Source organism: Eleutherodactylus coqui, chromosome 3 (genome assembly GCF_035609145.1).
Source record: "Eleutherodactylus coqui strain aEleCoq1 chromosome 3, aEleCoq1.hap1, whole genome shotgun sequence".
NCBI classification, from domain to species: Eukaryota; Metazoa; Chordata; class Amphibia; order Anura; family Eleutherodactylidae; genus Eleutherodactylus; species Eleutherodactylus coqui.
This window is the reverse complement of record NC_089839.1, coordinates 59,675,697-59,692,788: the sequence shown is the minus strand read 5'-3', so window position 1 is coordinate 59,692,788 and position 17,092 is coordinate 59,675,697.

The following is a 17,092-nucleotide window of genomic DNA, read 5'->3' as shown; positions in this document are numbered from 1 at the left end:
CGATTCCCTATCTGGGAATAAACCTATCTCTTCCACTATCGGAAATGGTGGCGCTCAATCTAGACCCTCTTTTCACCTCAATTCAGGAGGAATTGGTCTCTCTGGGAAAACATGAACAGTCCTGGATCGGGAGAATTATGCTTTATAAAATGTTAGTCCTACCTAAACTCCTATACCTTTTTCGCACCATGGCTCTCCCAATCCCCTATAGCAAAATAGTGGTTTTTCAGAGACAATTATCGTCCTTTATCTGGAACAACAAAAGACCCAGAGTTGCATCCAAAATACTATTCCTCAATCGCAGACAAGGTGGATTAGGGGTTCCGGATCTGTGGGCATATTGCCAAGCTATAAATCTAAATCTATCTACCCCTTGGATAGGAGTAGACCAGCCGCCTCCATGGCAACATATAGAAAAATACCTAAACAAGAATAGAGAACTGGAGTCGCTACTCTTAGCAACGACAATAGCCGGATCCCCTTCACACCCCACTTTGGATTTGGGACTCCAGGGATTCTCTCCGCCCATGTTGGCAACCTTACAAGCCTGGAATATTTGCAGGCTCAAATTAAAAGCAGATACAAATAAAAGAGAGATTAAACTCCCCCTAGAAATCCTCACTTATTTTATCCCGAACCTATCAATATTAAATTGGACTAAAGCAGGAATAACCCAGATAGCAGACCTTTTCCTGGAGGGAAGGATTGCTTCTTTCCAATCCTTAAAAATCAAACATGGAATCTCTGATAAAGAGTTCCACTCTTATTGCCAACTGTGCTCCTTTTTATCGAGGACCCACTTGGAAAAATACTTTTTACCCAATAAACTACTCAGCTTCTTTTCCAGAACAATCTCACCAAATACCTCCTTAACAAGAAAATTCTACAACACTCTTTCAGGAGATCTGGGCACAAGAAAGAAGATTTATTTGCTAAACTGGGAAACGGACCTAAAAAAATCCTTTTCTATAGATCAATGGCTACTTGCCTTTGACTGGGCAAATAAATCTACTTTATTGGCCAATCTCCTCCAAATACAATACAAAACCTTAACTAGATGGTACTTCACTCCTGCCAAATTGGCTAGATGTTTTCCCGGCACGGACCCACATTGTTGGAGGAATTGAGGACAAGAAGGCTCTCTCATGCATTTACTTTGGTCCTGTCCATCTATACAATTGTTTTGGAGAGAAATATTTCTTATTACTCGGGAAATCTCAACCTGCTCAATTCCTAAGTCACCGGAGTTAGCTCTACTGTTGCTAAAGTGCAACAATATCCCACTCCCAACAATAAGTTTTTATTCAACAGCTTGCAAACAAGACAAATCATGCACAATGGAATCTTGCATAGACATGTAGCAAAATAAAACCTCTAGTATGGAGCAAGAAAGATAATGGGATAGTTGCGCTATGGAGCACAGCACGAAGCTTATCATACAAGCATTTTCTATTTTTTTAAGGAGGAAGAGGAGTAGGCACGTAATGGTACATAAGTAAAGGAAGGGGGGAGGGTATGGAGGGGGGGGAAGGTATGTGTGGGGGGGGGGGGAAGGGAGAGGGTACATTAGATGTAATGTAAGATGAGAAGTTAAACAACAAAAAAAAAAAAGAGAGGCCTGGAACAAGGCCTAAGTCAAAACCTTATCATCAGGAACTAGATATTAAAAATTAGATCTTAACTCTTGAATCGGTCCACAAGGATTTTATTCTAGTTTTGAGAATTTTCTTAACCACGGATTCCATGTCGCGTAGAATTTAGAAATCTTGTCATTACGTAAAGCAAAAATCTTTTCGTATGAACTATGTTCAGTTATCAGGTTGATGAGTTCTGAACGATTTGGTGGAATTTCGGACCTCCATTTTTTGGTGATTAGGTATTTCGCTCCTAATAGGATATGTCCTATGAGAGTTTTTGCGAGGGAGTCAATCCCACCGGGATCCATCAGGAGGAGGGCTACTTTTGGATTGAAGGGAGGAGTTTCCCGGAACACTTCACGCAAAAGTTGGAAGGTTTCCTGCCAAAAGGATTTTACTAGTGGGCATGACCAAAATATGTGAAGGAGGGATCCATGTCCCCCACAACCTCTCCAGCAATTACCCTCTAAGGCTAGCTTCCTATTCCTCATGAGGGTTGGCGTGTAATACCACCTCGTGAGTACCTTCAAGTGGGTTTCTATTAAGTTTGCCCCTTGCGAGGCTTGTCCCGCCCATCTGAAGGCTCTCAACCAATGATCTCTAGGGGCTTCCATCTCTAGATCTTTTTCCCAGTTTAAAAGATGGCACTTTTTGGAAGCTCTCAGTTTGCCAGTGAAGATGTCGTAGAAAAATCTAGTTTTGGCGTTCATTTGGGTGTTGCTAAGTATTGAGAGCACTTCTTGTGGGACCTTCAGAGATTTAAAATGTTGTGCATTAAGAAGTGAAGCGATTTGCATGCGTTTATAGCCTTCATTTTCTGGGATATGATATTTGGATCTGAGATCTTGGAAGGGGAGCAGATGGATTCCAGAAAATAAGTCTGAGATGTAGTGAATTCCCCCTTCTGTCCATGAAATCAGCCTGAGATTAGGAATAAAGAATTTCAGTGTCCTAAGGGGAATGTCGTAGGAGGAAGCGGGAGACCCACTCTCAGTTTTTAGGAGGAACTCTTTCCAGGCTTCTATTGAAGCTCTCATCGTAGGAGAGAGATCAGACAGGATTAGGTGATTTTTAAAATTGGGGGCGTAGGTGGCTAGGGTGAGCGCATGAAGTAGGAGGAATAGAGGCTTTTGATTATTGTACTCTAGCTCTAGAGTTGTCCAACTTAAGTAAGGGTTGTGGCGTAGCCAAGCGGGTATTTGGCTGAGGACCGTGGCTTTCCGATAGGATTCCAGATTAGGAACGCCCAAGCCTCCTTGGTTTTTATTTAAAGATAATATGGATAGAGTCATTCTTGGTCTTTTATTTTGCCAGATATATTTAGATAGCTGTTTCTGGAAGCTCTCAATTGTGTGTTTTGGGATTTGTAGAGGGAGGGTACGGAAAAAATGAAGAATTTTGGGCAAAATGATCATCTTATATGAAATCACTCTACCCAACCATGATAGAGGCTTTCTGCTGAAGGAGTCAATTTCCTCTTGTAATTGTTTAAGTAGGGGGGGATAGTTGACGTTTATTAATTCTGAAATAGGACAACATAGTTTTATACCTAAATACGGGATGGACTTGGTTTGCCATTGGAACGGGAATTCATTCTTAATGTCTTGTTTTAATGTGTCATTTATGTGCATGCCTAAAATTTGGGATTTGGTAATGTTGAGTTTGTAGAAGGAAGCTTTTGCGAAATTGGTAAGAATTTGATGGACTTTTCTGAGGGATTGTAGGGGATTGGTAAGAGAGAGCAAGATGTCATCCGCGAATAGGCTAATTTTATGTTGGCGGAAACCTGCGTGGATACCGTGTATGTCAGGGTTGCTTCGTATGTGTTCAGCTAAGGGTTCCATCACCAGCGTGAACAAGAGCGGTGACAGAGGGCACCCCTGACGGGTACCATTGGTAATTGGAAAAGAATTTGATAGGGTTCCGTCAACTAAAACCTTCGCGGATGGATTGGTGTACAATGCAGTTATTGCGTTAAAAATAGTGCCACTGAAGCCAAATTTCCTGAGTGTGGAAAAAGCAAATTCCCAATGGAGGCGGTCAAAAGCTTTTTCCGCATCAAGCGCGACCAGAATTGAGGGGGAGCGTGTGGTGTTTTTCTGGTCGCATCCGATGCTTGTCTCCCGTGCGTGAAGCCAACCTGGTCCGAGTGGACTATGCTGGGAAGAATCTTTAGGAGTCTGCGAGCTATTGTTTTGGCATAAATTTTCATATTGCAATTCAACAGCGAGATGGGCCTGAAGTTGGCAGGTGAGACGGGGTCTTTCCCTGCTTTGGGAATGGTCACAATAGTTGCCTCTAACATCTCTGGAGGGAAAAAACGCTGCTGGATACCTTGGTTGAATGCTTCTGACATGTGCGAGATGATCGGTGGGTAAAAAGCCTTATAGTAGTCGTTAGAAAAACCATCAGGTCCGGGAGCTTTTTGGGGTTTTAGAGAGTGAATGGTATCTTTGAGTTCCGAGGGAGTTATAGGGTTATTTAGGGAAAGGAGCTGGTTTTGTGAGAGGGAAGGGAGCTTTATGTCTTTCAGAAAGGAATTTATTATTTGGGCTGATGGTTGTGGTGTTTCCGCGTCGTCTTTTAGATTGTACAGCTTGCTGTAGTAGTGGCGAAAGGCATCTGAAATTTGAGAAGGGTGATGTAGTTTTATTTTTTAATTTTTTGGGTCAAGGATGTAGGGGACCAAAGTCTTTTGAGTTCTTTTTTTAACTATTCTGGCTAGCAAGCGGGAGGGCCTATTATTTGAAATGTAGAAGGTCGCTCGGGAGGATCTTTGTTCTCTGTCATAATTGTCTAAAAGTATATTTCTGAGTTTATGCCTGAGAACAAAAAGTTCCCTATGTGAGTCTTCTGTGGGGGATTTCTGTAGTAATTGTTCTGTATTAGATATTTGGGCTATGAGTGAGTTCAGCTGTTTCATTTTTTCTTTTTTATGGTGCGAGCTAATTTTGATTAGAGTCCCTCTTATGAATGCTTTGTGAGCATTCCATAAGGTTATTGGGGATACCTCCGGGGTAGTGTTATTTGCAAAATATTCCCTAAGGTCCTTCAGTATCATTTCTCGATAATTTGGGATTTTCATGAGAAATACATTATTTCTCCATGTTTTAGGTTTTTCATGTGTATTTTCCAAATTTATAGAGATTTCTGTTGGAGCATGATCGGACCAGGTTATTTTGCCTATCTGGGCATCCTTCAGAATCGGGAGGGCCTCTCTGTTGACCAGAATAAGATCTATTCTGGAGAAGGCTTTGTATCTGGCCGAATAAAAAGAGAATTCCCTCGACGACGCATTTAAGCATCTAAAAGTGTCATATAGGTTTTCCCTCTGTAGCCAGGGAAGTAGGGAAGGAAAGGTTCTCAGATGGCCCCTCGACGAGTCCAGGGTTTTGTCTGGAACTGCGTTGAAGTCCCCGCAAATTATCAGAGTTCCAATTTCGCATTTCCTAATTTTCCTAGATACTTTATTTAGGAAGCGTATCGGGGCCTGGTTAGGTGCGTAGAGGTTCACTAGGGTGAAAGGTTTGGAGTTTATCGTTCCAGTTAGGATAAGATATCTGCCTCTGGAATCCACTATTTGTGAGTGTATTTCGGTAATGATGGTATCTCTAAATGCGATTAGGACCCCTGCCTGTTTTTTAGATGAGCATGCAAAGAAGAGCTTGGGGAATTTTTTGTGAGAGATTGTTAGAGAAGTGGATTCTGTAAGGTGGGTTTCCTGGACACATAAAATGTCCGCTTTGGAGGAAACAGCTTCCTTCCACAGGGAGGAGCGTTTGAAGGGGGAGTTCAAGCCATTAGCGTTTAAAGACAGGATTTTGATGGGCATTGTGACTTGTGAATTTATGGGTTAGAAATTTAAGACGTGGAAAACATGTACTACATGGACCTTAGAACAATCAAACCTTAACACGTTAGATAAGTAAGTAAACGTTAACTGTTATTTTACTATATAGGAGCTGGTTATGACTCTAGGTATCTAATTCCTTCAACAAAAAAAAAAAAAAAAGGAAAACGTTAATACTGAAGAGGAATTAGATTTAGGACAGACACAACAAAATCAGGGTGGAGTAAGAAAATTAAAGAAGTTGTCTCAGGTTAGAAAAGTAAACCTGTACAATATCGGTATGGGGGAAAAGTTCGCCTGGGGATCGCCGGGCAATTCCACCGTATATTTTGAAAGCGGAAAGACTTCTTGTATCCCAATGAACTTCAGTTAAAGGGCAGTTCGTGGTTAGCAGCATGAGGTCTTTTTGTAGAAGGGTGTTGGTGCTGCGTCGAGGGGAGGGCTATGCCCCATTTTTTGCACAACTGGGTAGCGTCCTCTGGGTTGAGGCAGACGTGGGTAGTGTCGTCCTTCCTTATCAAGATTTTGGTCGGGAATCCCCACCTATAAGGAATTTTTGCTTGGCGCAAAGCTGTGGTGAACAGGGAGAATTTCTTCCTTTCAAGCATTGTGGCTTTAGAAAGATCCGCAAACAGATGGATACTTCCATAGGGAGCTGGTAGCGGGTTAAACTTTCTTGCAGCTGACATTAAAGCTTCCTTAGTTTGGAAAAAGTGTATCCTTGCTATAATGTCTCTTGGTATGGAGTCGGCTAGATACCTAGGCTTGGGTAGCCTGTGCGCTCTATCAATAGATAGATCGAGGTTGGATGCATTAGGAAGTAGGGTGGACATTAGGCGGTTTAGGTAAGCAGGAATCTCAGCTGTTGTAATGCTTTCCGGGACCCCCCGGATTTTGATATTGTTTCTCCTGTTCCTGTCCTCCATGTCCGCTAATTTCGTTTTTAGTTGGGTTACTTCATCTACCAGCTCATAATGCGCATCTATGAGCGCATTATGCGACTGCGAGAATTCTCCCATTTTATTTTCTGTGTGTGTTACTCTTTCCCCTATGTCATCTATTGTGCCTTTCAGTGAGTTTCTCAGGGAATTGAAGTTGAGTTGTAGGGAGTCGCTCAAAGCAATCACCATCTCCTTAATAAAGGTTTCAGATGCTGGCTGAGAAGACGAAGGGAGAGTTGAAAAGTACTCTTTTAAGGATGAGGACTGTTGTTCAGTATTTAAAAAGGCATCTATCTTGGGTCTTTGTTTTAGCGGGCTATCTGTAGGGGATATATCTTCCATGCGAGGTATTAAGGAAGAAGAAGAAGCCGACGCCATTTTGTAAGCCTCAGATATGGCTGTATCATGCCCTTTCTCTGCCCTTTTGTTGGGGGCATGCTGTTCTTGAAATACACTTTCAGAAGAGAAGGAAGAGCATTTCTGCAGAGAGCTGCTCTGGGACCCTTTTTTTTGTTTAATAGGGCTATTCAGCGTAACGGTGACATGTGACAGGTGTTTGGTGGTGACAGACGCCATTTTAGAGGCATGCTGTAAGAGTTAATGTCTGCCTCTTTGTGTGGTGCAGAGGTGTCGGCTGCCTCACTCACCATGTGTCCTGATGAAGGCTCCGGAGAGGATCCTCTGTGCGCCGGGGGTGAGAGCGAGCTCTCTCTTCTGCCTCCCGCGCTGGATGAGGGAGACGTCGGAGCGCTCTCTGCAGGGGTCTGCCTAGCTGCTTGTGCCGAGAAGAAGTCGACCAGTCTCTTCGGTTGCGGGCGCTGATTTCTTCGTCGGGACATCTCCGGGAGGGATCTTTAGACCGACGAAGATGTAAGAGGTAGGAGTGCAGCGGGGAAGTCTCTGTTTTAGCCGGTTTAAGTCGCTTTCAGGTGGGATGTCTAGTGGAGCTCCGGTACTACACGGCCATCACGAGCTCGTCCAGGCCACGCCCCCAACAATATCCCACTCCCAAAGCGAAAACTGATATGCCACCTACTGATGGTTGCCAAACTAGTTATATTCAGGAAGTGGAGGTCCGCAGTTCCCCCAACACTATCCGAAGTTTCTGATGTTATGTCTGGCCATTGCTCCTACGAAAAAATATTAGCATTATCAAGTAATACCATGCCTAACTTCTCTCGTACGTGGAACCCCTGGCTAAAATACATTCCACGCTAATCCTGACCGGATTCACTAACATAGATGCTCCGTGTGTAATTCCTGAGATATACTTGCAGACCACACTAATGTTCCAGTTTGGTTATTGAAAAATCTTTGTTCTTTATATAATGTCAAACATAGTTTTGTTTATCGCTTTCTTTCAGCGATAGCTGAAATCACCTTCAATTATTAGCGTCTGTTAAGTAATCCGTAATCTTCTAATCTAGTTATTTGCGATACTGTCATATTTCAGTATGTTTACTGTGGTGATTTGAGTGTAATAACTTATCATATGCAAACCCAATAAAAATTATTTGGATTAAAATAGGGGAATGAGAATCCATCCAACTATTATCAACATTAGCGTAACTGCCATTTTGAAGTTTTATAGATGCCGTTTGACCTCCGTCTGCTGGCACTCTCCGTCGATACAGGGGGTATACGTTTTCATTGTGAACAGTCTTATTTTGTAGCTTACGTGGAAATTTTTTAGTGCATTTCCCATTTTTCATGCAAGGGGATTGGAGATTTTCAGGGCCGCATGGACCATGAATCATATTTTTAACAATAATCACTGCTTAAATCAGGTATTTCAGCGCTGATGATGCTATCAATTTGATTAGGTGTCAGCTTGTCTTTTAAGCAAAGTAAAATGTGCGCATGTGGTAAACCGCGATTCTACCATTTTATGGAATACATAAAGTACAACACTTCTCCATATATTTTTCCTTCAGTTATAACTGACATTAGTCTTTTAACTTTTACTCTAAAAACTCTTGAAGTTATATCATGTCTATCAATAGCGTTTTGTCCCGACATCAATTCATTGACTATTTCTTTCCATGTTGGGCTACATGTGAAAGTAACAAATAAATCCGGGCAACCATACATACGCACATAAGCGAATGCGTCTTGAGTATACTCATGGAGGTATCATGGGCTGTTTATAAACGAAGATGGTAGAATAGCCATTCTGCCTAAATTATTAGGATTAACATTTGTGTCATTTGCTACAGTATCTTGAAGATGGATGTAATTCTCTGCTCTTAACTTAGTCTGATTTAATGATATATATCGCAGTCGTTCGCTTTCAGCCTTAACGTACATATCAACATAAAACTGATTGGCCAGTTGTCTACATCGTGGTATTATATTAAAACCGTTTTCTCGTATCATCATGCTGTAGGCATAAAAATCCATACAGGACATCTTTTTGTTTGCCAAGGAAAGGTCTGTTACAAGGTTGTTTTGCGGTATTTCCAAGTGATACTCTTCTTGCCACTTGATAAAAATGAGCGGATCTTGTAATGCATCACAATATTTATGTGCATCAGACCTGGTTAATCTGTCATCACGTCCATGTAAAATGATATCACGGGTTGCAAACTCTTCGCCTGTAAGCATGGCTGCAACTTCATTTATCAATGGTGTGTTATATCATCTTTCGTGTTCCCCACTTGGCGTACGGTCTGGATGCATCACTGATTTATAATCTTCTCCTGGTATTCTGTCTGAAGCAGTTTTGAAAGTGGTGATAAGATGGTCATGTTCATGCAACATACTTTGGATTTTTAGAGCAGTATCTTTTTCAATCCCTTGAATATTTTGACATCTGCGGTCTACTTCATTATTTTCATCTCCCATGAAATAAATCAGTAGGAACTTATTTTACTGATTATTGATAGGAACAAAGAGCCAATTCTGGGGGAAAATTTGACCTTGGATTGTGAAAATGGTTGAAAAATCTGGCGTTATGACTTCCCTATCCGCATCAAATGATGTCATCTGGAAGCAAGAATTGTATTTCCTAATTCTATTTTTAAAATGCCATGATTCACTGCAGTCACACAAAAAGTGGAGTTTTTAGCGGTTCCTCTGGCTCGCCTAGTGATGGGAGCGAGATTTTCCTACCAGAACAACAGATGCGAACAGTTTCCTCCTTCCATTTTAACGCTTCGCAATGCCTACATTTTTTTATTAATTCTCCCTATGCTTACTAATTGATGATTAACATAGTCAATCAATGGGTCATAATTAAATGCGGCATCATTAATAGGCTCCCATATGCTACGTACAAACGCACGTCTCTTTTCTAAATGTGGTTCAACAAATAAAGCAAGTCTTTTTTCTGAGTCTTAAAGCGTCTATGCAGCTGTCAGAGACACTTGATGCTCAGCATCTAAAATCTGACAGGCCTCAGTTTGCTCTAGGATCTCGGCAGCTCTAAGGGATGCGTGACGCTCAGCATCTAAGGTCCAGTGAGCCTCAAATTGCTCCAAAGTCTTGCCAGCTCTTAGAGACGCGTGACGTCTTTCTCAGTCCTTCTCAGTATTATCCACAAGGATAGCAGGTCTTATGGCTAAGCTTGGGCCTTACAAATGACTTTTAAGTTATTAGCCTTGGACGCAGAGAAGGCATTTGACGGATTGCATTAGGGTTTTACTTTTGCAACTTTGCACAAGTTTAGATTTCAAGGAAATATTTTAAATGAGATACAAGAGTTCTACAGTTCTCCTTCAGCCAGGGGCCTTGTGGATGGGGTTCTATCCAACTCCTTTCAAATTACCAATGTAACACATCAGTGCTATCCTTTATCACTTTTCCTTTTCATTCTGCTGATTGAACCACTTGCAGAAGTTATTAGATCTAGTCTCAATGTTAAAGGTATTCCAGCAGGACTAAGACAACATAAAATTGGGTTATTCGACGAAGATATGTTGTTCACACTTTCAGACCCTTTGACATTCCTAAGAGCTGCCTATGATATTTTACCTCAATTTGCTCAGGTGTCCTATTACAAGTTGAACATAAGCAAATTACAAATTCTATGGATCAATATTAGTTGAGGAGATCCATTGAAGGAGAATCTCCTTTCGAGTGGCAACTTTGCTTTCGATTATCTGCCCTTGTTTCAAAATATCTCCTCCTTCTGCTTTTTGATCTTCAGTTGAAACTAGACTCCTACTCCAGACAGTCACATAATCTTACACAAGATGATGATATTTCCCAAAATATTATATTTCTTTCGTTCCCTGCATATTACTATTCCCTTTCTAATTGTAGCCAGGTTTTGGAGACAACTGTCAGATTTTATTTGGCAACATAGGAAACCTAGAATCACCTCTTCTATCCTTTTTGTCTATCGCAAGCAAATAGGATTAGGCATGTCTAATTTATGGTTGTATTATAACTAGAGATGAGCGAACGTACTCGTCTGAGCTTGATGCTCGTTCGAGTATTAGCATGTTCGAGATGCTCGTTACTCGTAACGAGTACCACGCGATGTTCGAGTTACTTTCACTTTCATCTCTGAGACAGCGCGCTTTTCTGGCCAATAGAAAGACAGGGAAGGCATTACAACTTCCCCCTGCGACGTTCAAGCCCTATACCACCCCCCTGCAGTGAGTGGTTGGCGAGATCAGGTGTCACCTGAGTATATAAATTGGCCCCTCCCGCGGCTCGCCACAGATGCATTCTGACATAGTTCAGGGAAAGTACTGTCTTGCTGGAGTTGCTATAGGGAGAGTGTTAGGAGTTATTTTAGGCTTCAAGAAACCCAACGGTCCTTCTTAGGGCCACATCTGACCGTATGCAGTACTGTTGAGGCTGCTTTTTGCAGTGTTGCACATTTTTTTTTTGTATATCGGCCGTGCAGAGCATTGCGTCCAGAGCATTGCGTCCTGCAGTAATTTTACATGGTCCAGGGCCAGTAGTGGTGAGGCAGGGACAATGAAAGACATATCCAGTCTATATAGGCAGTGGGCTTTTCCAAAAAAATTTGGGAAAAAAAATCTATTTGGGCTGCCTGTGACCGTCCTCAGTGTACTGAGTCTCTGCTGGGGGTAGTTGTCCTAATTCATACGCAGCCAGGTAAATGTTACAGCAGGCTTGCGCAAAATTCTTTCCTGGCTCTGCGTTGCCTCTTACATCACCGCTGTATTCCTGTCCAGAGTGAAACAGTCTGCAGTAATTTTACATAGTCCAGGGCCAGTAGTGGTGCGGCAGGGACAGTGAAAGACATATACAGTCTATATAGGCAGTGGGCTTTTCCAAAAAAATTTGGGAAAAAAAATCTATTTGGGCTGCCTGTGACCGTCCTCAGTGTACTGCGTCTCTGCTGGGGGTAGTTGTCCTAATTCATACGCAGCCAGGTAAGTGTTACAGCAGGCTTGCGCAAAATTCTTTCCTGGCTCTGCGTTGCCTCTTACATCACTGCTGTATTCCTGTCCAGAGTGAAACAGTCTGCAGTAATTTTACATAGTCCAGGGCCAGTAGTGGTGAGGCAGGGACAGTGAAAGACATATACAGTCTATATAGGCAGTGGGCTTTTCCAAAAAAAATTGGGAAAAAAAATCTATTTGGGCTGCCTGTGACCGTCCTCAGTGTACTGAGTCTCTGCTGGGGGTAGTTGTCCTAATTCATACGCAGCCAGCTAAGTGTTACAGCAGGCTTGCGCAAAATTCTTTCCTGGCTCTGCGTTGCCTCTTACATCACCGCTGTATTCCTGTCCAGAGTGAAACAGTCTGCAGTAATTTTACATAGTCCAGGGCCAGTAGTGGTAAGGCAGGGACTGTGAAAGACATATACAGTCTATATAGGCAGTGGGCTTTTCCAAAAAAAATTTGGGGAAAAAAATCTATTTGGGCGGCCTGTGACCATCCTCAGTGTACTGCGTCTCTGCTGGGGGTAGTTGTCCTAATTCATACGCAACCAGCTAAGTGTTACAGCAGGCTTGCGCAAAATTCTTTCCTGGCTCTGCGTTGCCTCTTACATCACCGCTGTATTCCTGTCCAGAGTGAAACAGTCTGCAGTAATTTTACATAGTCCAGGGCCAGTAGTGGTGTGGCAGGGACAGTGAAAGACATATACAGTCTATATAGGCAGTGGGCTTTTCCAAAAAAATTTGGAAAAAAAAATCTATTTGGGCTGCCTTTGACCATCCTCAGTGTACTGCGTCTCTGCTGGGGGGTAGTTGTCCTAATTCATACGCAGCCAGCTAAGTGTTAAAGCAGGCTTGCGCAAAATTCTTTCCTGGCTCTGCGTTGCCTCTTACATCACCACTGTATTCCTGTCCCGAGTGAAACAGTCTGCAGTAATTTTACATAGTCCAGGGCCAGTAGTGGTGAGGCAGGGACAGTGAAAGACATATACAGTCTATATAGGTAGTGGGCTTTTCCAAAAAAATTTGGGGAAAAAAATCTATTTGGGCTGCCTGTGACCATCCTTAGTGTACTGCGTCTCTGCTGGGGGTAGTTGTCTTAATTCATATGCAGCCAGCTAAGTGTTACAGCAGGCTTGCGCAAAATTCTTTCCTGGCTCTGCGTTGCCTCTTACATCACTGCTGTATTCCTGTCCAGAGTGAAACAGCCTGCAGTAATTTTACATAGTCCAGGGCCAGTAGTGGTGAGGCAGGGACAGTGAAAGACATATACAGTCTATATAGGCAGTGGGCTTTTCCAAACAAATTTGGGGAAAAAAATCTATTTGGGCTGCCTGTGACCGTCCTCAGTGTACTGCGTCTCTGCTGGGGGTAGTTGTCCTAAATCATACGTAGCCAGCTAAGTGTTACAGCAGGCTTGCGCAAAATTCTTTCCTGGCTCTGCTGTGCGTTCCGTAAGCGAAGTCAGCCTCCAACCACAGGCCAATAAGCGGCACATTTAATTACAGCGTTCTGTTTCTGCACTACTGGTAATACACCATGCTGAGGGGTAGGGGTAGGCCTAGAGGACGTGGACGCGGCCGAGGACGCGGAGGCCCAAGTCAGGGTGTGGGCACAGGCCGAGCTCCTGATCCAGGTGTATCGCAGCTGACTGCTGCGGGATTAGGAGAGAGGCACATTTCTGGCGTCCCCACATTCATCTCACAATTAATGGGTCCACGCGGTAGACCTTTATTAGAAAATGAGCAGTGTGAGCAGGTCCTGTCGTGGATGGTAGAAAGTGCATCCAGCAATCTATCGACCACCCAGAGTTCTGCGCCGTCCACTGCTGCAACTCTGAATCCTCTGGCTGCTGCTCCTCCTTCCTCCCAGCCTCCTCACTCCATGAAAATGACACATTCTGAGGAGCAGGCAGACTCTCAGGAACTGCTCTCGGGCCCCTGCCCAGAATGGGCAGCAATGGTTCCTCTCCCACCGGAGGAGTTTGTCGTGACCAATGCCCAACCTTTGGAAAGTTCCCGGGGTCCGGGGGATGAGGCTGGGGACTTCCGGCAACTGTCTCAAGAGCTTTCAGTGGGTGAGGAGGACGATGACGATGAGACACAGTTGTCTATCAGTCAGGTAGTAGTAAGGGCAGTAAGTCCGAGGGAGGAGCGCACAGAGGATTCGGAGGAAGAGCAGCTGGACGATGAGATGACTGACCCCACCTGGTTTGCTAAGCCTACTGAGGACAGGTCTTCAGAGGGGGAGGCAAGTGCAGCAGCAGGGCAGGTTGGAAGAGGCAGTGCGGTGGCCAGGGGTAGAGGCAGGGCCAGACCGAATAATCCACCAACTGTTTCCCAAAGCGCCCCCTCGCGCCATGCCACCCTGCAGAGGCTGAGGTGCTCAAAGGTCTGGCAGTTTTTCACTGAGAGTGCAGACGACCGACGAACAGTGGTGGGCAACCTTTGTCGCGCCAAGATCAGCCGGGGAGCCACCACCACCAGCCTCACCACCACCAGCATGCGCAGGCATATGATGGCCAAGCACCCCACAAGGTGGGACGAAGGCCGTTCAGCACCTCCGGTTTGCACCCCTGCCTCTCCCCCTGTGCCCCAACCTGCCACCGAGATCCAACCCCCCTCTCAGGACACAGGCACTACCGTCTCCTGGCCTGCACCCACACCCTCACCTCCGCTGTCCTCAGCCCCATCCACCAATGTCTGTCAGCGCACCGTCTAACCGTCGCTAGCGCAAGTGTTTGAGCGCAAGCGCACGTACGCCGCCACGCACCCGCACGCTCAAGCATTAAACGTGCACATAGCCAAATTTATCAGCCTGGAGATGCTGCCGTATAGGGTTGTGGAAACGGAGGCTTTCAAACACATGATGGCGGCGGCGGCGGTCCCGCGCTACTCGGTTTCCAGTCGCCACTACTTTTCCCGATGTGCCGTCCCAGCCCTGCACGACCACGTCTCCCGGAACATTGTACGCGCCCTCACCAACGCGGTTACTGCCAAGGTCCACTTAACAACGGACACGTGGACAAGCACAGGCGGGCAGGGCCACTATATCTCCCTGACGGCACATTGGGTGAATTTAGTGGAGGCTGGGACCGAGTCAGAGCCTGGGACCGCTCAGGTCCTACCCACCCCCAGAATTGCGGGCTCCAGCTCAGTGCTGGTATCTGCGGCGGTGTATGCTTCCTCCACTAAACAACCCTCCTCCTCCTCCTCCAACGCAACCTCTGACTCGCAATCAAGATGTGTCAGCAGCAGCACGTCGCCAGCAGTCGATGTCGCGGGGCACGGCAGCACAGCGGTGGGCAAGCGTCAGCAGGCCGTGCTGAAACTACTCAGCTTAGGAGAGAAGAGGCACACGGCCCACGAACTGCTGCAGGGTCTGACAGAGCAGACCGACCGCTGGCTTGTGCCGCTGAGCCTCCAACCGGGCATGGTCGTGTGTGACAACAGCCGTCACCTGGTGGCGGCTCTGCAGCTCGGCAGCCTCACGCACGTGCCATGCCTGGCCCACATCTTTAATTTGGGGGTTCAGCGGTTTCTGAAAAGCTACCCATGCTTATCAGACCTGCTCGGAAAGGTGCGTCGGCTCTGCGCACATTTCCGCAAGTCCCACACGGACGCTGCCACCCTGCAACATTGGTTTCATCTGCCAGTGCACCGACTGCTGTGCGACGTGCCCACACGGTGGAACTCTACGCTCCACATGTTGGCCAGGCTCTATGAGCAGCGTAGAGCTATAATGGAATACCAACTTCAACATGGGCGGTGCAGTGGGAGTCAGCCTCCTCAATTCTTTACAGAAGAGTGGGCCTGGTTGGCAGACATCTGCCAGGTCCTTGGAAACTTTGAGGAGTCTACCCAGATGGTGAGCGGCGATGCTGCAATCATTAGCGTCACCATTCCTCTGCTATGCCTCTTGAGAAGTTCCCTGCAAAGCATAAAGGCAGACGCTTTGCGCTCGGAAACAGAGGCGGGGGAAGACAGTATGTTGCTGGATAGTAAGAGCACCCGCCTGTCTATATCTCAGCGCGTTGAGGAGGAGGAGGAGGAGCATGAGGAGGATGAGGAGGAGGGGGAAGAGACAGTTTGGCCCACTGCTGAGGGTACCCATGCTGCTTGCCTGTCATCTTTTCAGCGTGTATGGCCTGAGGAGGAGGAGGAGGAGGATCCTGAAAGTGATCTTCCTAGTGAGGACAGCCATGTGCTGCGCGCAGGTACCCTGGCACACATGGCTGACTTCATGTTAGGATGCCTTTCTCGTGACCCTCGCGTTACACGCATTCTGGCCACTACGGATTACTGGGTGTACACACTGCTCGACCCACGGTATAAGGAGAACCTTTCCACTCTCATACCCGAAGAGGAAAGGGGTTCGAGAGTGATGCTATACCACAGGACCCTGGCGGACAAGCTGCTGGTAAAATTCCCATCGACAGCGCTGGTGGCAGAAGGCGCAGTTCCGAGGGCCAGGTGGCAGGGGAGGCGCGGAGATCAGGCAGCATGTGCAGCACAGGCAGGGGAACACTCTCTAAGGCCTTTGACAGCTTTCTGGCTCCCCAGCAAGACTGTGTCACCGCTCCCCAGTCAAGGCTGAGTCGGCGCGAGCACTGTAAAAGGATAGTGAGGGAGTACGTAGCCGATCGCACGACTGTCCTTCGTGACGCCTCTGCCCCCTACAACTACTGGGTGTCGAAGCTGGACACGTGGCCTGAACTCACGCTGTATGCCCTGGAGGTGCTTGCTTGTCCTACGGCTAGCGTCTTGTCAGAGAGGGTGTTTAGTGCGGCTGGGGGAATCATCACAGATAAGCGTACGCGCCTGTCAACCGACAGTGCCGACAGGCTTACACTCAACAAGATGAACAAAGCCTGGATTTCCCCAGACTTCTCTTCTCCACCAGCGGACAGCAGCGATACCTAAACAATACGTAGGCTCACCCGCGGATGGAAGCATTGTTCTCTATCACCATCAAAAACGTGGACCCTTTAGCTTCATCAATCTGTGTATAATATTCATCCTCCTCCTCCTGCTCCTCCTCCTGAAACCTCACGTAATCACGCCGAACGGGCAATTTTTCTTAGGCCCACAAGGCTCAGTCATATAATTTTTGTAAACAATTTTTATACGTTTCAATGCTCATTAAAGCGTTGAAACTTGCACCTGAACCAATTTTTATTTTAACTGGGCTGCCTCCAGGCCTAGTTACAAATTAAGCCACATTAACCAAAGCGATTAATGGGTTTCACCTGCCCTCTTGGTTGGGCATGGGCAATTTTTCTGAGGTACATTAGTACTGTTGGTAC